Source organism: Cavia porcellus, unplaced genomic scaffold (genome assembly GCF_034190915.1).
Source record: "Cavia porcellus strain 051 isolate PalLab524CR breed Dunkin Hartley unplaced genomic scaffold, mCavPor4.1 scaffold_53, whole genome shotgun sequence".
In the NCBI taxonomy this organism is placed as follows: Eukaryota; Metazoa; Chordata; class Mammalia; order Rodentia; family Caviidae; genus Cavia; species Cavia porcellus.
Genome location: NW_026947536.1, coordinates 362,396 through 384,375, shown reverse-complemented (window position 1 = coordinate 384,375; position 21,980 = coordinate 362,396). Strand labels below are relative to the sequence as shown.

Below are 21,980 nucleotides of genomic sequence, written 5' to 3'. Positions count from 1 at the left end.
GTGCATATATATTTATAATTGTTAGTTCTTCCTCTTGTAGTTATCCATGTAAAAGTTTGTAGTGGCCTTCATATGTCTGTTAATCATTTTATGTTTGAACTTCACATTGCCTGCAAACAGAATAGCTACCCCTGCCCTTTCCTGGGTTCCTTGTTAATGGAAACTCTTTTCCATGCTGTGACTTTTAATCTGAGTTTCTTTTTGAGTCAGATGTGTTTCTTGTATAAAACATACTCTGGAATCCTATTTGTTCATGCATTCTGTCAACCTGTTTCTTTTGATAGGTGAGTTGAGTCCATTTACATTTATGGATTATCACTAATATATACTGCTTTGATTTTGCAATATTGTGTTCCTGTTGTTGGTTTCCTGCTTTTCTCCATTATTTGGTATTTTGTCCAGCCTGGTGGTTTCTTTCTGTTGTTCTGGAGATTGTGGTCATGTTTACCGCTATTTTGCATATATTTCAGTATTCTTTCTAGGGTTGGTTTGATGGACATGAATTGATTCAGTTGTACTTTGTCATGGAAGTATCTTGTTTCTCCATTAAATCTGAATGAAATTTTTGCTGGATACATTATTCTGTGCTGAAAATTGTTTTCTTAAATGGCTTAAAATGCTTCACTCCAAGCTCTTCTTAACGTGAAGTTATGTGCTGAAAATTCTGCTGTGATTCTAATAGGCTTTCCTTGATACGTGAGTTGTGTCTTTTCTCTAACAGCTTTCAGTATTCTGTTTTTATGCTGTATGTGTGGGATCTTAATTATTATATATCTGGGTGTAGATTTATGTTGGTTGTGACTGTTTGACATTCTCCATGCCTCACTTATTTGTATATCAGACTTTTCTTACCTTTGGGAAATTTCCTGCTATTACTTTCTATAAATAATTTAGTTATGTCATTAGTATCAACTCCTGAGTCTTCACTGATGCCAGTTACTCTTACAATGTTTCTCTTGTCATTGTCTTGAAGCTACTGAATTTTCACTTCATGTTGCTTTGTTGTTTTTAAAAGTTCAACCCTATCATGATCACTATGTGCAACTCTGTCCTCAAGGTATCCTCAGCTTCATTCAAAAGTTTTTGACAGATTTCAGTAGTTTTTTTCTCTTGGATATTTCTTTGCATTTGTTTCATGGATTCTGCTTATTTTCTGTGTTATTCATGCAAAGTTTCAATTTCCCATGCTCCTGTGTTTTTTTTTTAAATTTATTTCTTCTCTAGCTATGTTGAGCAACTAGTTTAATAAGGTTGGTATTTCTGTCTCTACATGAGACAGTCCTTCTAATTTGATTTCTGCTATAGCCTCAAGGACTAGTTTCTTTACTTCAGTTGCTCTCTTTTGAGAGATTTTTGGTGTATGACTTTTAAGATCCTCTGTTTCACTGTTGCCTGTTATTGCTCTTTATTGACTAATATTTGAGATTGCACTTTGCCAATTTGCTTGTCATTTTCAAAATTGGGGGACATATTTGGTCTTTAAATCCCAACATAGTTTGACATTTAGGGTCCTACTGTGTGGTGGATGTTTGTGCAATTGCTGGATAACAAAATGAAAAGGAGAGTCACTCTGAATTCCTCCTGCAGAGCCTGTTTTGTGAATCCTATATTCTTCCCAGGCTAACTAGCCTAGAAGTATTAATGTAGGTCAACTCTTAATTCCTGCTATTGCTATGTCTTCAGGTTGTTGCAGGTCACCAGATCTCCCTGTTTATAATGTTCGTGTCAGCCTAAGCCCTACTGTGTCACTGGGTTTCTGATAAGCTCTTTTAATTTGCTCCATTTGGAGGACATTATTGGGGCACTCCTCAACCTGTCCAATGTTCTCTGTGTGGAGAAGGTGATTCTTGACCCTTTGCCAGGTTCGACAAGGGCTTATATTTGGAAGGAGCTTCATTTCTGCTCCTGTTTACTCACTGAAGACCTCTATTTTAGGGGAAAACTAAACACATTGACTGGAGCCTGATGATGGCTTCTGTTTGCATGAGGGGCTCCTGAGTCCCTCATTGAGCCAGCATGGTAATCCACTATATTCCAAGGTTTTGGGAGAAAGGGTTGGAGTCAAAGATCAATGGCAATACTAGGTCCAGCAGTTGGGGGAGTTCCTCCATGGGGTGGGCCTGAGTGGTTGTCCAGCGGGTCCTCGGTTGTCGGTCAGAGCAGTGGCCCATGGTGTCAGTCCAGGTGCCTCAGGTGCACATCTATTTCTTGCAAGGCTTCTTGTTCCTATCTCTGTTTGTCAGTGATATAAATGCCAGATTCTACATGCAAGAAGGCACAAGTACCTTCTTGTGCTGTGGTTGACAAATCAAGGCTCATGTGGTTTTGCAAAACCAACTTTCACATTTGAGATGTTTCATCCATGAGCAACACCAAGCCTAGCAAGTGAGGTTCATGAATTGGGACCTGCATTGACAAGGGTTTCAATCTGGATGGTGAGGTCCATGATTCCTGCCCTTGGCAGCAAAACTGCTACCAGATAAATCCCCCAGGCCACCTTTACAATATGGTGGCACCTGTTGAGTATTGTGGCACTTATAAAACTGTTTCACAATATTGCAGAGAGACCAATATAATGTGTTTGATGGTGCCCTGTATATATGGGAAAACCCAGGTGGTGTCCCAGTCATTGTGGGGATAGTTATGATCATCCCTAGCTCACACAGACCTAAGAGGCTTCCACAATAAGCCAATCAGTGGGCCCCACCCTGATGAGCTTGTTGCCACCCCAAATGTTTTTATCATTTTTCAGTGATACAGTTACACAGGTCAAGTCGTATCCACTGCACAATGGGGTGCCCCAATGCTGAATTTACCTGTTGCATAAAATGTGGGGCTGCATCCAGTTATGCTCCTTAGTTCCCTGTTACCCAACCCCAGACATTGTACATAACAGGCCCCAGTCCCTGTGGTGCAGTCATGTTCTACAAATCAGCACCTTGCTTGTCTGGCATCTCTGATCCCAGGCTAATATTATCAACAAGGTTATGAGAGTGTGCTTATCTGCTGACCGGGTGTCATTTGCACATTCTGTAGAACTTGTCACATATAGGGAGTGCTAGCTGGAGTAAATTTGGGACACATTCTGTGGGCACAACTTTATGGTATCAGCACCATTTTCCCATAGCCATAAAACCCATGTTGGGACAATTTCACTCACATTTTGTTTCAACTGTTTCACCAAGTCTCATATTCCAGGGCATTATGGGTAGAGAGAAGCATTCCCACAAGTCCCCCTCCTTAGACTAAGGGCTCTTCCACCTCCAACTTCTGTCAAGGAGCAGGCCTATCATGAAATACTACAGAACTCTCACAGGGACTATCCTGGTCATTGGGCCTTACCCTCAGAAGGAGGCCGTGTTCTCTGGGTCATGCAGTGTGATTTATGCAGGAGCCAGCAGCGATTGCAAGGTCTCTGTGGGGTCCATGTGTCTATCACTTCTGAAGGCCTTCAACGTTCCCTTGGGAGTCAGATGGACTATTCCCACTATGTACATGTCTCTTATTATTATCAGTAATCAGGTAAGTGAATACTCATCACACAAGGAGAAACCCTGCTCATGTTTTGAAGAGCAGACTTTGTCTTTTACATCAAAGTACACTTATATTGGTGGGGAAGTATAGGAATGAGACTCCTTCTGCCTTGCTAGTGGTACATTCACTTCAGAAATCATTTTGGTAGTTAAATTAAGAGTAACACATCTGATTACCTTAACATTCTGTGCATCCAATTCTCTATGTCATAAAGAGAATTTTACAAGATATTCACATCAACATTGTTTTCCTTAAACTGAAAACTACAATGTGAATATCCAGTAAAACCTCAATGAATAAACAAACCACAGCAAGCCATGTATTGAAAGTCTGCTAAAAACATATCAATAACCTCAGAATGACTGGTGAAAAAAGGTAGAGAGGTCAAATTTTGTCTATTCATTACATACATTTGCAAAATATGACAAGACACATGTGTGATAGAAGGCGGGTCAGTCTGTACCTATCTGATATAAGAGAAAATATGCTGTTGTATCAAGAGTTGCTGTGTGTGGATCCAGGAGACTTTGCTGGGGCTGCTACCATAGTAGCTCAGTGCACAGAGCTATATACTCAGTGAACTTGCTAATAGGGGAGAATTTGCTCTCGGGCTCTGTCCCTAGTATACAGGCAGGACTCAGGACCAAAGCCTGATGTCTCCTCTTTCTGTTTTCTCTTTTCTCACTCAACGTTCATCAGCTTGTCCTCAAAGAAGCTGCAGAGATAGGAGTGACTTATTTGGAGCCAGAGATCCCCCCCCCAAAAAATAACCAACAATATTGGGGAGAACAAATGAAAAGATGAGGAGGTTGGTCACAGTTATTTTGTGTGAACCTTAGTACCAACACACAACCTCTGCCATATCCAGTTATTTAAGACTGAGTCAGGAACTGGGGAAAGAGCTCAGGATACAACACGTGCTTACCATGCATGAGGCTCTGGGCTCAATTTCAGCACTGCTAATGACATATAATAACACTAATAATAATAACAATAATAATAACAAGCCACAAAGCTAGGTCCATAATATAGGGAACCGCTACTCAGGATATGGCCATCACAAGATGAGGTTTCTGTGACTGAGCAGGAGCACAGGCAATAGGCCTGGTGGCTCACACAGGCGTGAATACAAGAGCTATGGACATAGATATGGGGATGTAGCTCCATCCATAATGCTTGCTTAGTCTGTGTGAGGTCCTGATTTGAGGCCACAGCACCAATACATAGAAAAAATTGAGATGCTTAGGAAAAATAAGGATGGCTGAATCGATGCACTTCCACCCCCTCATGAAGCCACAAGGGAAACATGTCCAGGAGTTAAGTCTCATTTCTACTGTCATACAGCAGGATCCAGCATTGTGTGCACTGTATTCCACCTCCATCCTAACCCTCCCTGGATTTTACTTCTAGTTCTGTGCTCTATGTATATGTGATACTAGCCCACAGATTTTATAAATGTTATCTCACACCATTGATGATGTTCCCAGGTAGTAGATGCCAGGATGACCTCCACAGAGCATAGGAACACATTGGGAAGGTCCTGAGAGGCATGGTGTAATGTCTAGGTTTACGTAGAAAGTCAGGAGGACAAGTTCAATCCAAACCCCTGACTTTTGCCTCAGAGGTGAGACCCTGCCTGCACTGCTGTATTTCCTTAGCCTTGGAAAAGCATAGCATCCTGCCATGGATCCATTACTTGGGTGAAGAAGTTGTTGTTTATTGTGAAGGACAATAGAGATTCATTCTGTGGGCTTCCATGTTATCCTGACCAGGAATCTCTGTGAGATATCATGGAACCAGGTCCACACAGAAATCATGGAGGGAGCGGGTGGGTACCTTTAATCATCAATTTACTAGGCTCTGATAGATGTAATGACCAGATTCAACATAAACACTGTTGTCCTGTTCCTCAATATTGTGCAGGCCACACAGTCACCCTGCAGAGCAGATGAGGTACTACCCACATTACTGTGAATGCACCTAACTTCTGGGCCTCTGTACATGTGAACACCTAATAGGGTAAGGAGAGTCCTACTAAGGCACATAGAATTGGGTGATGCATCATTATATATACTGAAGATTGAGGAAAGGCAGGCAGGACCCTACTCACTGTCCAAACACTTTGAAGATGTTTATAGTACAGCACCCCTATAGAGTGACTATGAGTAGAGTAACATTGCAGATACCACTCCTCCTCACAGAAACATCAGGCCACAAGGGTGGTAAAGTTAGGTGTTTGTCAGGCTTTCCTAAAGAATGGAGGAAAGGTGGTCATAACACTATTAGGGACTTCTGTCATCACATGAGGACAACTTGGACCAGCACTGCCACATTCCAGGCAATGAAAAGGCTGGGGGTGGGATCTCTGCAACAGGTCCAGGAGTTTGATGTGCAACTCTACAAGATGCCAATTTGAGTTCAACAAACCTAAGCTCACTGAAAATGAGAACTGCAATCAGGAGATGTGGCCTGGGTCTGTGTGCCATAGGGAAGTCCATGGGACATTTTACATAGACAAAGACTCCAAGGCTTGTGACCTACAGCAACACTGAGGCAAGCAGCAGTGAGTGGGTCAAAGAATGGGAAGCTTTCCTGGGGTAAATTTGTGCACAGAACTGTCTGTGACAGGCACTGGCAAGTTCTAGAGCCTGCAAGGAATAAGGACAGTCGGTGATTTTTCTCCTGCTAACACAGGGTAGTACCTAACTGATCCCACGTCCCACATGCAGAATTTATGCTAGATCCATCTCCAGTGACCTCTTCAGCTTTGGTAGCAAAGTGAAAACTAAGGCCACACACCCTGTCTTGAGGAATTCTAGAGCTGAGGCTTTTACTGGCTCCACAGCAAGCATCCTAAGCTCCACTCAGGGCCAATCCTGCAAAGCACCTGCCTTTCCTTTCCCCTCCCTTTGTACCCCTTATATTATTTTCAGTTTATATTTCTACTCCTAAGTCTGTAATTATTCTAAACATTAAATTCTAGTACAATTTAAATTAAAAATTAAGATAACATTAGTTTCATAATGTTAAATTCAGTAACATATAAGTACATCATCAATTTGTACAATTTCCACATTTGTTGAGTTCCAGCTTTCTGCTCAGTTTTGGAGCCACCCAAACCCCTATTCTTTCCTGCTATAACCCACCCAACTCTGACCTTTTTCTCACTGTGCTTTAGTACTCTGGGTCTTAATAACCTTTTATCAGATTCTGTTCAAATTTTACTGGATGACAGTGGCTGCTATTGCTCTTTGATAAAAGAGAAAACCCCAGATAGAGAATGAGTTCCTTCTGTGAGGGATGAAAAATTCTTGTAATTTAGAGCAGAAATCAATGCAATACAGATGAAGAAAACAATCCAAAATAATCAACGAATCAAAGAGTTGGTTATTTGAAAGAATAAATAAAATCGATAAGCCCCTAGCCAACTTTATTTTAAAAAGGGAAGAAAAAGCTCAAATTCATGCAATAAGGAATGAAAAAGGCAAAATCACTACAGGCCCAATAGAAATACAGAAGATCATCAACAACTGTTTTGGAAAACCTCTACTCTCAAAGGTTTGATAAAACAGAAGAAATAGACAGATTCACAGAAGCATATGAAGTACCAAAGCTAGGTCAAAAAGATGTAAAACTGCTGAATAACCCAAATTCTTTTAATGAAATTGAAAATGTAATTAATCCTTACCTACAAAGAAGAGCCCAGGCCCAGATGGATTCACTGCAGAATTTTACAAGAAATACAAATAAGACCTAAGGCCGACACTCCTCAAAATCTTTAATGAAATTGAAAGGGAAGCAATCCTTCCTAAGTCATTCCTGGAAGCAAATATTACTCTAGTACCAAAACTTAGAAATACCCAACTGAAAAAAAAAAAAAAAAAAAAAAAAACTACAGGCCAATCTCCCTAATGAACACAGATGCAAATATCCTCAATAAAATTTTGGCAAATAGGATGCAGCAAATCATCAAGAAGATCATACATCATGACCAAATGGGATTCATCCCAGGCATGCAGGGATGGTTCAATATACATAAATCAATAAAGGTAATCCACCATATCAATAGAGTCAAAAGTAAGAATCAAATCATCATTTCTATATATGCAGAAAAAGCTTTTGATAAAGTCCAACATTCATTTATGATAAGAACCTTGCAGAAAATTGGAATAGATCGTCTTTACTGCAACATAATAAAGGCCATTTATGACAAACCAACAGCCAGCATCATACAAAATGGCCAAAAATGGAAAGCCTTTACTTTAAAATCAGGCACAAGACAAGGATGTCCCTTTTTACCGCTCCTATTTAATATAGTACTGGAAATACTCGCCAGAGCAATTAGACAAGAGAGAAAAATAAAAGGTGTAAAGATTGGAAAAGAAGAAGTTATCATTATTTGCAGATGATTTGATACTCTACATAGAAGACCCCCAAAACTCCACTGAAAGACTCCTAGATATAATAAATAAATTCAGCAATGTAGCTGGAGACAAAATCAATACTCAAAAATCAATAACATTCCTATACACTAACAACAAAGTCACCGAGAAAAAAACTAAGAGAAGCCACACCCTTCACACTAGCAATCAAAAAATGAAATATTTAGGAATTACTCTCACAAAAACAGTGAAAGACGTACACAGGGAAAATTATACACTGAAAATGAAATTGAAGATGATTTCAGAAAATGGAAGGACATCCCTTGCTCATGGATAGGAAAAATAAATATTGTGAAAATGGCCATTCTCTCAAAACTGTTATATAGATTCAATGCAAACCCAATAAATATACCATCAACACACCTCATAGATCTCAAGAAATCCCTCCTAAAATTCATCTGGAGCAAGAAGAGACCTAGAATAGCAATTCTAAGCAGCAAAGGCAAGGCAGGGGGCATCACAATCCCTGACTTGAAGTTAAACTACAAAGCAACTGTAGTAAAATTGACTGTAGTAAATTGCCAAAGCAACTGTAGTAAAATGCTACTGGAATTGAAACAGAGCTAAAGATCAGTGGAATAGATGAGAAGATACAAACACAACTACAAACACACTCAACCACCTCATCTTTGATAAAGGGGCCAAACATGTTCACTGGAAGTACGACAGTCTCTTTAATAAATGGTGGTGAAAAACTGGTTCTCCATATGCCAAAAACTAAAACTAGACCCATGCCTATCACCATATACTAAAATAAAATCTGAATGGATCAAAGATCTAAATATTAAAACAGAAACACTAAATCTATTGGAAGACAAACTGGGTAAAAACCTTGAAGACATAGGGGCAGGTAGAGAATTCATGAACAAGACTCAAACCGCACGGGAAATACTTCCCCGAGTCAATGAGTGGGATCACCACTTATTAAAAAGTTTCTGCACATCAAAAAAAAAAATCTCTAACATAGGGAAAAGAAAACCTACGAACTTGGAAAAAATCTGAGTGAAGTGTCCCTCAGACAAAGGACGTCTTTCTAAAACATATAACGGATATAACAGCAAGTGTGTTTAGGGGTGTTAAATAGCTGACTATATTAATGTTTTTGGATCATTGAACAAAGCTGTTTGCAGTCTCTCTGTTTGAATGTCCACTTTGTATTCTTTGATACTGTGATTTGAGCAACTATTTCCAAGATGATAATATGTAATCTATTAACAGGTGATTTCTTACTGTTATGTTTTTTTTTTTGTAGTTCTGTATTACGTGTACCCTTACATCGCTTTGTTTTGTTTTGTGTTTTTCTCTTTTTCCTCTTAAATAAAATTTTAAAAAAAGAATTTAAAAAAATCTGACCCCCAATATTCAAAGCCCCAATCCAAAAATGGGCATCTGAAATGAATACACAATTCTCAGATGAAGAAATAAAAACAACAAATAAATACATGAAAAAAATCTTCACCATCATAGGTCATTAGAGCAATGCAAATTAAAACCACACTGAGATTTCATCTCACTCCTGAAAGAATCGTCAAGATCAAGAAAACCACCAACAACAAATGTTGGAGAGGCTGTGGGGAAAAAGGACCTCTCCTGTACTGTTGGTGGGAGTGTAGACTGGTGCAAACATTGTGGAGGTCAGTGTGGATATTTCTCAGAAAGCTGGGATTGAAATCCCCATTTGACCCAGCTATTCCACTCCTAGGCATATTCCCAGAAGAACTGAAAGCATAATACCACAGTGATATATGTGCACCCATGTTTATAGCAGCACAATTTGTAATAGCCAGATCTTGGAAACTACCTAAGTGTCCATCAACTGAGGAATGGATAAAAAAGTTGTGGTATTTTTATACAATGAAGTACTACTCAGCTATAAAGGATGATCACATTGAGATATAAATAAATGAATGCAGCTTGAGAACATACTCATAAGTGAAATAAATCAAACTCACGTGTATAAATACCAAATAGTTTCCCTAAGAATACATATAAGTACATGATAATCATGATTCCCATCATATTGGTTTGAAGCCATATAATGTTTTCATTCATTAATTGGAATGGTTTTAATCTGGGTTGTTTGATTTTATTGTCCTTAATAGTACAAATAGCTATTTTGAAGAAAATTTGACAGCGTAATAGCTATTGCTGATTTAATATCATCCTGTTTTGAAGTCCATCAAGTTGTTGTTACCCTGTTTCCATTGGTTTTAACATGTTGTATCATATTATATTTTAATATGTGTGATAGTATAAACAAAAATTTCTATAGGCAAAGAGATAGTATAGAAACCATTGTTCGGTTTCTGTTAGCTGCTTCTAAATACCCTGCAATACTTTCATTCTCTTGAATGGTTTCACACTGTCTTGATAAGTTTGATGCTATAGTATACAAAGTTATGCTCAAATATTTCAAGGAAAGAGAAACTATGTTAACAACTATTATGTCAGGCTCTCTGGTGATGAAACACAATGATGCTTAAATTGTTCAGTTCTGACCTGTGTTGTTCTATTGATATGTCCTCTTTTATCTCAATCTCCATTTTTTCTTTTTTTTAAATTAATTTCTTATTATTTTTAAGCTAAAACTAAATTAAAAATAGCATGATACATTATAGTAACTTTTTTGTTTTCTTATTAACTGTTTTGAACCCCAGTATGGTTCTCCACATCTTGTCCTGACTGATTTTACTACCTTCCATTTTATTTAATAGCATCAAGTTTGAGGGTATAGGCAACCACTTTGAAGGCAACAAGATATTCTATGATGCTCATTATGGTTTGACTATTATCTTCTTTGGAAGTCCTGTAAGGTCTCCAATGTGGGTTTTATTGGCCCTGTTCTGTACTGTTCTGTTCAAATCTATTATACCAGATGATAAAGGCAACTCTTTTTAAGATAGCAAGAGGCATAATGATAACCATTGTTGATCACCTGGTATTCTCTTTTTGCATTATGTACTATGTCCATCCTCCTATTCTAACTGACTCTGTTTTGCTTTGTCCTGTTGGGGTTTTGTTTGTTTGTTTGTTTGTTTGTTTTGTTTCATTTGTTATGTTTTTATTTTTGTTTTTTTTTCCTCTTCAAAGAAAAAGTTATAAGAACTGTGGGAATAATAAAACCCCAATGTGTAATTGTTATTATAAAAAAGAGAGGAAAAGAAAAGAAAGTGATCTAAAGGATATAACTGTATGTATATTTAAGTGTATAGAATAGAAAACCATATTACTGAGTTTTTGTTGGATCATTGAACAGAACTGTCTACAACTTCACTGTCCACTTTGTATGCTTTAATTTTGTAATCTGGACAACTGTTGAGGTGGCAATATATAAAGTATTAACATTGATTTCTTACTGTATTTTTTTCTTGAAATTCTGTATTACTTGTACCCTCTTATTGTTTTGTTTTTCTCTTTTAATAAAAAAAAAAAAAAACCAGAATCATCACATTTGGCCAAACAAATGCAGAAAACGCTGAGCCTCCAAAACTGATTCATGCAGGCACACATCCCTGAGATGTGTTGAGTCTCCATCTGATGGCAGGTTTTAAGGCAGGTGCTGAATAGCACTGGGGAGAATATGGGGGCAAAGCAGAGCCCTGTCTGGCAGCTCACATCAGAGCACTACACACATTTTCCCCTGGACCTGGTAGGGTTAACAACAGACATTTATTCCTTACAGAGAGCTGCACAACTTTGCAAGATTTCCTTGAAAGAGTTTGATTCACAGCTATTTGAAGCAGGAAGGAACTGGGACCATCCCTCTCTTCCACTTAAAGGGTGTGTGGTACCAGTGTGGGTCATAGGAAGCAGGGAAAGCTGCAGGGATGTTGAGATTGGTCTCCCTGGATCCACAGGGAAAGAAGCCAAGGAATCTGATCATGAAATAATACATGGATGTGAGAACAAGTATCTCAGTTTTGAGGGGGAAATGTCTCTGACATCAATGTGCACATACACATAGACCTGTAAGAATCTGTGTGTAAGAATGGTGTCTGCGTAGTATGAAGCTGCATAGTTTCCTTTTTTTTTTTTTTTTTTTTTTTTGATCTTTTTGAGACGTGGTCTTGCTATGTAGTTTAGGCTGGACTTGAGCTCACTTTTTAGCCCAGGCTGGTTTCAAACTTGCAAGGATTCTCCCACCTCAGCCTCCTGAATGTTGGGATTACAGGTGTGAGCCACCACGCTTGGCTCAAAAACTTCATAGTTTCATACTATGCAGTTTTACAGTATATAAATTTATATAAAGTATGCTATATTGTATAAGGCATACTATATAGTTTCATAGTATACAAACTGCATAGTATGAAAACTTTATTTATAAAAGTGTTTTCATATTTTCTTTATTAGTATCTACTTATGGTACATTAAAATAAGAAAAGAGGAAAAAGGGGTTGTTTATTTCATTCTGAGACAAGGTCCCGCTACGTACTGCAGCCTGATCTTGAACTCAGCAAGTATTTCATGCTAGCCTGGCATTCACTGTGATCCTCCTGTCTAACCCTCCAAAGTGCTGGTATTATCAGGCATGCACCACCATGCCAGCAAGAAAATATTTTTTATTTCATTTTTTATTTTAAAGAGAATAAAACAAAACGAAACAAAACTGAATAGAGTCAATCAAAACAAAAAGATGAGCTTGGTACACGACTTAAAAAGAAAGTCCAACAGTAGGTTGTGCAGCCTGTCTCTCAGCCTGCACAGAAAATGACTCAACCTTTTGCTGAACACCAAATTTGCGAAGAAATTTGGGCAAATACCTAGATTTTAAAAGATGTAAACGTGTCTTGTTTAGACACCAATTCATATCAAGTGGCAGGGAAAGAGCAGAGAACTTTGACTTAGTATTTCCAAATTCTGGAATTTATCCCAAGAAAAAACGATATATGTTAAATGAAAGTTTTCTAAGAGGAACTAGGCTTGTGTACATGGTCAGTAACAGGATAACTAAGTACAAGTCTACCTATGCATATAATATCAATATTCAACATATGCAAATATATAAATGATGTGACCAGAACTGGGGAGTAATGGTCAGAGACAGCAGAAAAGGGACAAGAAGGGTATTCTGCAGCAGGGTTCAACAATGTGTGTGCATTATTTTTGTGGACTTAAATTGTGGAATCACACTTCCTCATGCCTCAAAGCCCCATGCCACCTTCAGACTCCTCACAAAACCTAAACACCCCTCACAAAACCTAAACACCCAAGTAGCGCCAATATTAAAAGAAGCAGAAAGCCCTTTATCAATGAAACGGACTGGAGCCGCAGCATGTGCAGGTAGAATAATAACTGCTATCGTACTATAACATCGCAGTCCTCTCTCGGTTTCTGCAGGGAGGAGCTCCTAGTGGAATGAAATCGTCGGTTTGGGGGGTAAATATCAGCGGCTCAGCCTGGCCAGGCTCACTGACAGCAGAGGCCATGTGAGACCCCAAGCCGCCTCCTGCAGGTCCCACACCAGGGCTGGGCTTCCAGTAGCCTGGCTGTGCCGACCCCCAACAGAGAGGAGGGAGGCAGGGAGAGAGGGGACCTGCAGGTGAAGGACGGGTCGCCCCCAGCGCCGTGCCCTCCACCGCCCTGGCCCGTGACCCCGCCATAAGGACTCCCTGCCCGGGCAGCTGCACCCACTAACGTGGGGGCCACCGGGCCGCGCCCCCCGCTCACTGCCTGCTCCCGCCAGCCTACCTGGCCCAGACCCCAGCTCAGGCCCGGATGCAGCCTAGGCCGCTGAAGGAAGAGAGCACTGGTCTTCAGACAGCATCTCTAGCGGCAAAATGGCGACTCCAAGCACAAGACCGGCATGCACTGCGAGGGCGAGGAGGGGCGCGGGCAGGTCTGAGCTGGGATGTGGAGGCTCATGCTCAGGCCGTCTGTGGGCGTGGCCTGCCGGGTGTGGGGCGGGGCAGCAGAACCTTTGGTCCTGAAAGGGGGTGGGGCGAAGGGTGTGAGGGAAGGGCAAGGGGCAGGGCTAGAAGTTGGGACAAAGCAGGCGCCAAGCCTGTCAGTGGGGCAAAAATGAGGCAGTGGGCGTGGCAATTGGGGTTAGGGTCCCACTGAAGCAGGGTGTGGCTGCCAGTGGAGATCTCTGATGAGGCTTCTGGGAGACTCTGAGCCCCAGGCCCACTATGACAGGAAGCAGAGGAGTGGACTGAGTCCCAGACTTGGAATTTATAGGTGTCTGGATTCAAATCTTGTAGCTCTGAAACCTTGGGCCCACTGCTCCTCTTCTTGGAGCCTCACTTGCCAATACTGTCATTCTCCTATTACTTTGTTTTGAAATATTGTGGATTTTTTTCCATTCAAAAAACAAACCGTGATGACTGGCAATACTCCTCTCTTGGCACTGCTGTGAAGATCCAGTGAAAACCCTGCAGAGCTCTTCCCATGGCTCCTAGCATATAGCAAGAGCTCAGATGCCATTGTTATTTGCGTTGTTGCCCTTCTTTTATTACAGAGAAATGAGTGCTTCCTGAATACATTGTCTGATGTTTTCATATCTTAAAAATATGTTAATATAATGTACTAACAAGCTTCTTTCACACTTATCAGTGTCAGGCCAGGGCCTCTTTGAGGCGCTTTACATATGTTAATTCTTACAAGAGTGTGAGTTAGGAATTATCATTTACATTGCTGTGTGAGCCTAGACACCAAAAATAAATACCTTTTCCAATGACAAAGCAGTGGACAGAATTTTAACTCAGCGGGCCTTACACCAACACCTCTGTTAAGTAACCCATACTTAGCACAGCATCGCTGCAGTTCATGGGAGGTTGCACTGCTAGGTAGAGGCAGTTTTTGTCAGGGTTCACTATAGGATCATATTCAATTTCTCTCTCTTTGTGTGTGTGTGTGTGTGTGTGTGTGTATGTGTGTGTGTGTGTGTGTGTGTGATATAAAAAATTTACAAATTAGGTTTAGGATGGCCATCTGCAGAGTCAGGTGGAGAACAGCGCAAAAGGGTCAGGTGCTCCTTGGACATGCAAAACCTCCAATCACAAGTCTGAGGCCTGGAGCTCACTGCAGAGTCCCTGGAGAGTCTTCAGGGAGCAGAAGAATCTGTGCTAGGTGCCTGGAAATGGATACCTAAGGTGATGGCAAGGATTCAAACTCTTCTGAAGAGGCAGAAGCCAGACTTTCTCCTTTCCCATTTTACAGCTTCCAGGATGCAGGCCTGTTGGTTGCCCACCACACACAGGGAAGGTCTTCCATCTTCAGTGAGTCAGTAATCTACACACAAACACAAAATTGTGCTGAAACGATCAGCTAGGTGTTCTTTGTTTGTTGGTTTTTGGTTTTGTGAGACAGGGTTTTGCTATGGAATTCATGCTGGCCTTGAACTCACTGTGTTGCCCAAGCTAGTCTCAAACTCAAAGATTTTATTGCCTCAGCCTCCCAAGTGCTGAGTTTACAGATATGCACCTCTACACCAAGTTCCTCCTTTATTTGAATGCACTTATTCCATCATTTTGCCATTTTCTTTGAAACAGTTCTGGAAGTCCTCTTATGAGTATCTTTAGTTGTGCTGTTGTGGCTGCCTCAATGTATTGAATCAATTCAAAATATTCATCTTTCATGGTCATTCAGAATTTCAGAAGAGTCACAGGGGTCCAGATCTGGTGAATCACGTGGATGAGGACACACCATAATGTATTTATGAGCCTTCCTTTCCATTGGATGGCACTAAGCAGGAGCACTAACTATAATGTTTATTCCAATATATAAAGACACTCACAAAAGAGGACTTCCAAACTCCTTCAGAAATTGCCAGAACAAATGGGGAAGTGTTCTTGAAGTGAGGATGTGTATTTTATTTAATTTATTTGTCTAAATAGGTGCTTCTTAAGAAGGATTAATTGCCACATATCACTATTGTAGTACATCTAAAAAATTTAAGTATTAGAGGTATATTTTGATCACCCATTGTACTTCTTCCTTCAGGTTTTTAATTAAACATCTATAAATTCAGTGTCCCCTATACAACATGATTGTGACCAGAAGTATTTGGAATTTCTATAATTTTATTGGAATATTTGCATATACATAATAAGTTATCTTGAGGATGGGACACAGTTTAAATATGAAATTTATTTATGGTTCACATATACTTCATACTCATAACCTGAAGATAATTTTATACAATACTTTTAAGGAGTTTGTGTTTGACATGTGTATTGTGTTGTTTCTCTGGTGTGGGAAGCTGAAAATGTAGATAAGCACTAAAATAATCTAGATATTTTGAAAATTTTCTAATTAAATGAGGAATTATGCATGTAGGAGGAAGAAAAGAAGGAAGAAAAAAGAAACAAATGATGAGAAAAGAAGAAAACAAAGCTTTCATAAACAAGGAAGGTAAGGGAGTTGAAGCAAAATTAGGGGAATGGAGAATAACACATTCAAGTTTTTATTGTACGGTACAAATTTCCCACGGTTTCCATGATCATTATTTACACCTAAACTATACCAATAATCTTAATGAAAAAATATTTTGTGTTTGAAACAAAATTCTTGTTGTGAAATTTTTCACTTTTGGCACTGTATCATTACTCAAAAGTTCTAGACCTTGAAGCATTTCAGACTTTAGAATTCTGATTAGGAATGCTCAACTGACATTTGGGTAGTTATTGGATAAATATCCCTCCACCTCAATAGACTGTAGGCTTCATGGTAAGAGTATGACAGCAGTCTCTTTGTCATGGTTAACCTTAGTACCCCTCAAGCCTCATGCCATCCTGGATGCGACCATATCTATGTTTTCTGATTGGTTGTTTTCTAGCACTCAGATTGATGGTATGAGAACTACACCTGCCAAGGGTGGAGCCAGCATACAGTGTACCTAAGGAAAGAAGACTTGTTTTTCTCTTTTGCTGTTCATGCCTGATGTTTGTAGCCACCACAAACTACTGCCCCTCAGCCTTTTAACCTTGGAGCCAACTGAGTATGGACTGAAGCCTCCAACCTGTAAGAAATAAACCTTTCTTTCTTTCGTGTTAGACATCAGATATTTTGTCTCAACAACCAGTGAAAAGTAACTAAGACAACTTGTAATTATTGTTTATCAGTACCCAACACAATGCCTGACACAAGAATAGTATGGTTTTGTTGACAGAAAGAAAGTAAGCAATAGCTAACATTTTTAGATTTGTATCACACAGAATTTCACTACTTTCAAGGCTGTGCTGTGAAATAAGGTCTCATCAGTTTTCCTCTCTATAGGCACTAAGCTTGTCATTTCTTTTGCTTTATAATAGCAAATAATGCTCCTCTATCCAGTTTTCATTTACCCTTCAATCTTAGAAGTCAATTCTAAGCTGTTATACAATCTTATGCTGGGCATGTAACTCAGGATCTCCTTCATGCTAGGTGAGTCCTCTACCTCAAGATACATTCCAGCCCTTTCTTTTTTTTCCTGGAGTTTAGGCCATGGGGATGTACTGTGGTGGATGTCCAGCCCAAATGAGTCACCAGGGAACTGCAGTTTTAGCTGCAAGCTGACTGAAGTTCCATGACAGTTTACTGTAATCAAGAACTACCCAACTGAGCATAGACAAACCAAAAAATTGAGTAATAATTATAAAATTTTGCAATAAGGCAATGAGTTTGGGAATCCTTTGTTATACAACAATGGCTAATGAGCAAGAAAGGAGCAAGAGAGGCACTATTCACAATAACCAAGGCAAGCAATCAGTCTACATATCTGTCAGCTGCTCAACGGGAAAAGAAAACATGGCATGCGCATGCGCACACATGCACACACACATCCTACTCAATCATAAAGAAGAATAAAATCTGGTTATATGCAGAAAAATGCATGGAAATGGAAGATACATGTTAAACAAAATAATTCAGATACAAAAGAAATTGCATGTTTTCTCTCATATGTGGAAACTTAAAAAAAGTAGAAGAGGGACTACACGACATGGAAGGAGTGTTAGGTGAGAGGGAGAAGGTAGGACGGGGTGGACGAACTTGATTGAAGCACAATATATGCAAATATGAAAATATAATGAATCTCCTTACACTTTACAGCTAGTATGTGTCAATAAATTTAGTTTTTAAAACACAAAGGAGATGGAATAAAATTTAAAGCATGTGGGCAGTTACATGCTAATGCAGACACTGCTGAATCACTTGCTAATCCCTTGTGTCTTTGGCAGTTTTCATGTGATAGGAGTGCGTAGATTGCTGGGAAAACATCACTGGCCATATTCAAGGCTCACACTTTTGCATGTGGAACATGAATCAAGAGGCCTAAGGCTAAGAATCTTGCTGTCATTTGATAGAAGTTTTTTTCCAAGCAATGTACTATAGCAGAATTATTCCCTGCCTTCAGATGGCAAGGAGGTGGCTGTCAGACACCAGGAACAGGGACTGCATGCTGACTCTCCTACTGCAAAATGACCTTGAAAAGATCCTGTTGCTTTTCCACAGTTAGTTTTCTCCCTGAAAAATGATCACTTAAGTTAGCAGCTGTAGAGACTGGAGGTGAGAAATAGCATTTTGATGGAGTTCATGAGTCAGAGGTGGCCAGAGAAAAGTCTTTTGCAAGTGCTTCTTCACCATAATTCTGGATACTTTGTACAACCTGTTTGGTATAATTAACCAATTATTTCCTCATCATAAAGTTCTAGAAGTAAGTTTGTTGGGCCAAGAGGGTGTGACCTTTTCCAATCTGGTTACCTAGGCATGTTGAATTAATTTATATTCTCACCAGAATATCCCTATTTTCTCATCAACCTTGGCACCACTAAGTTTTTATGTTACCTGAGTTGATGGTCAGTGTTTCTCAGTTTTTTAAAATTAATGTCCAAATCAAGCTGTTCCTTCTTATGCTGGCCAAACTGCCAGATGAATATCATCTTTTCTCCCCCACTCATCAGATATTGAGTACTTCATATATGCTGGGGCTTAGAGCTGGGTTTGCAGCAGGAACCAGAAAGCTCTCACTTCCTAAGACAAGCCAGTGAGCCAGCCACTGCAAATCAAACAGTTAACAAAATGCTGATTTATTACCTTGTAAACTGTACTACATGTGACCAGTACTTACAAGCAGTTGTATAACATTTATTTTTTTTAAGTTTATCAATACTATGATTATTTTATATTGATGTGGAATTTAGCACCAGACCAAATGGAGACACAGTACCACAGGGACTTTAGAAGACAGCTTTATTACACTAGTGGACTGACAGGAATCTCAGTTCCAAATCATCAGCACTGACTGGAATTTTCCAATCACTTATCTGTGTTTCCAAAAGGAAGAACAAAAGAGAGATGACATAATACCTATGTTGGTTACACATTTCTTTGTTACTAAGTTGTAGGCAGAATTTATTCTTTCAGAAACAGCAACTAAATGAGGTTACTATAGTGCAACACAGAGGAAAAACAAATCATTGGTTGAGACCGGGCAGAGGTGTCCTTGAAGTGATTACTCTCGGGGGCTTGGAACTAAGATAAACATTTCTTCCTGGCTGAGTTACTCCTATCTTGTAATTGGCACCCAGAGTATCAAGGCTTGTTAAGTCTTTAGCTTTCTAACCATGTGAACGGGCTGTGTCTCCTGGTCTCATCCTTGAACAGTGTTAGAAATATGCTTAATATTAGAAATGTAATTTTTAAAATTTTATCTGCTTTAAAGTAGTTTCTACCATATGACATTCATTATAATGATGATAATAGTGTCAGCATCTTTGGCTATAATACTTCAGAAGTTGCTGATCTTCCCTGACCATCAGTTTCCTCATCTATGAGTAAGTTAGTGCCACGCACCTAGTGGAAGAATGTTGGGAACCAGCCTTGAAGCATGAATTTATGGCACCTGGCAATGAACCAAAGCCACAGTGAGGTTGCGATAAGCCACACACAATGATTGCTCTTCCTTGCAGCTATTCTGTGTACTGTTGAGTCACAGCAGCAGCCCACCTTCCAGGAATTGTTGGTTCTTTATATCCATAATTGGAAAGTGCAATCAAGGCAGCACTGCTCCCAACACAAGGCTGCTGGATCTCCTTCCCTGCCAGAGACCATCATCTCCCAGACCCTAAGCTGGAATCATCACCAACAACCCCAAATCATGTTCATCTTGCTTGAGCCTCTAAATACCTCATCTTGAGCTGGAGTCTATGGAGCCCCCAATCTCCTCCTCTACCTGCCCTACAACCATCTGAGAAGCAGAGTTCCTGGCTATAAACTTACAGAGTATTTCTTCTTCATGCATTGAAAACCTCTGCTAGTGAAGACTGAAGACAGGGGCCCTGGGCCCTGCTTCCTGGTGACTTCACTTTCTAATTATGGATGTGAAGAACCAACAATTCCCAGCCAGTGAAAGCTGCTTACTATTACTAGTCTTCAGCAAAATGTAAATTAAAGCTCAGTGATTTACTACTGAGCATGTACAGTGGTACTATGGTTCATGAACTGTATTCCCTCTGTGTTAGAACTGTGGTCCTCAGCCCATGCTACTACTAGAAGGTGGTGGAACCTTTAGTAGTTCAAGCCCAATAGGAGCAAGTTAGATCACTGAGATGTGCCCTTGAAGGAAAATAGGACCCTGTCATTTCCTCTTTTTCTCTCTTTGCTTCCCAGTGGCCATGACATGAACAGGTTTTTTCCACTGTATTCCTACCATGATGTGCTGTGCTACCACAGGCCCAAAGCAAGAGTCAAGTGACCATATAGTAAAACCATGAGCCCAAATCACCTGCTTTTTAAATTGAATGTCCCAGGTATTTTGTTACAGTAATAGACATCAAACAAGCAACAATACTGTTGGTAAAGAAGTGAAGGGATGAGAATTCACATAGATGGTCACTGGGAATTTGAAACAGTAAACTTTGGAAAGCAATTCTGTGATTTCGTATCAAATCAAACCTACACTTACAGTACAATCCAGCAAACCTCTCCTAGACACTTACCATAAAGAAATGAAAACATTCACTATCAAAAAACTTTATATGTCAATATTCATAGCAGTTTTTTGTCATTTTTTAAAAATTTTGTCACCACAAATCAGACACAGTCCAAATGTCCTTGCACTGTGTCCTAGGAAATAGACGAACAAAGTGTAATATATTAATAAAATAAAATTTGACTCATGGACTCTTCTAAAAACCATTGTGTGAATGACAGAAATCACTCTATAAACATTCTGGAACCCCTTTGTATGAGATTATAGAAAAGGTAAATTTAATCTATGCAGGCAGAAGTACAGTTGCCTAGACCTGCAAACAATCAGGTAAAATTTTCACAGTGATTTAAAGTTCGTTAGTCTCAAATAACAAGATAGTCCATGTAGAGGGATCACAATTTATGACATATAAATAATCACTCTATAAAGCTTATTTTAAAAACCTGCCTTGTCTGAAAAACACACCACGTGCCCTGCATACTGGACCCTGTGGACCTGTCAGTTGTCACCTCACCTGTCCTGCCTTCACTCCCTCTGTATTAGTCTATGTTGCATTACCATAATGAAATATCTGGATCTGGATACTTCAGAGGAAACAGAGTTTATTGCAAATGGCTCAGGGTATAGTATTGGCATCTGTTCAGCTCTCATGAGGACATCATGGTGAGTGACCATGCCAGCCCCGCATCCTGAGAAGAAGTCCAGAGAGGCATCTCTTCCTTTCCAGGGGGTTTGCTGGAACTTCCACTTCCCTTTCCTTTGTCAAAATTCACTTCCATGACCACACTTTGCAGCAAAGGATGCTGGGAAATGAAGCCTTTTCCTGTGCTCATTGTTGCACTATGAGATGATCAGCAGTGGGGGAACAACTGGAGGAAGGGTTGTATAAAATAAAAGCACTGTGTTTATGTTTTTAAAAATTGTTAAAATTCAGTGCTGGGCCCATTGTCAGATTCCTGTTTCAATAGGGTTGGAGTGAAATATGAGCACTGATGTTTCTAAAACAAGACCCAAGTTGACGCTATGCTATAGTCTGGGTATCGAACTTCAAGAGTCATCATCTCAGAGCTCTGTTTCTAAAGAGAAAGAGGACA

At 39.7% G+C, this 21,980-nt stretch overlaps 1 long non-coding RNA gene across 4 annotated transcripts in view; it reads right to left on the bottom strand.

Annotated features, from left to right (window-relative positions):
- The window catches only part of LOC106025311 (uncharacterized), a 49,566-nt gene extending 35,744 nt beyond the window's left edge, over positions 1-13,822 (bottom strand). For all 4 annotated transcript variants that reach the window (XR_010046038.1, XR_010046037.1, XR_010046039.1 and 1 more), the window contains exon 1: positions 13,665-13,822. This is a non-coding gene — a long non-coding RNA (uncharacterized LOC106025311). The remainder of the gene's footprint in view (positions 1-13,664) is intronic.
- Between the last annotated feature and the right edge of the window lie 8,158 nt (positions 13,823-21,980).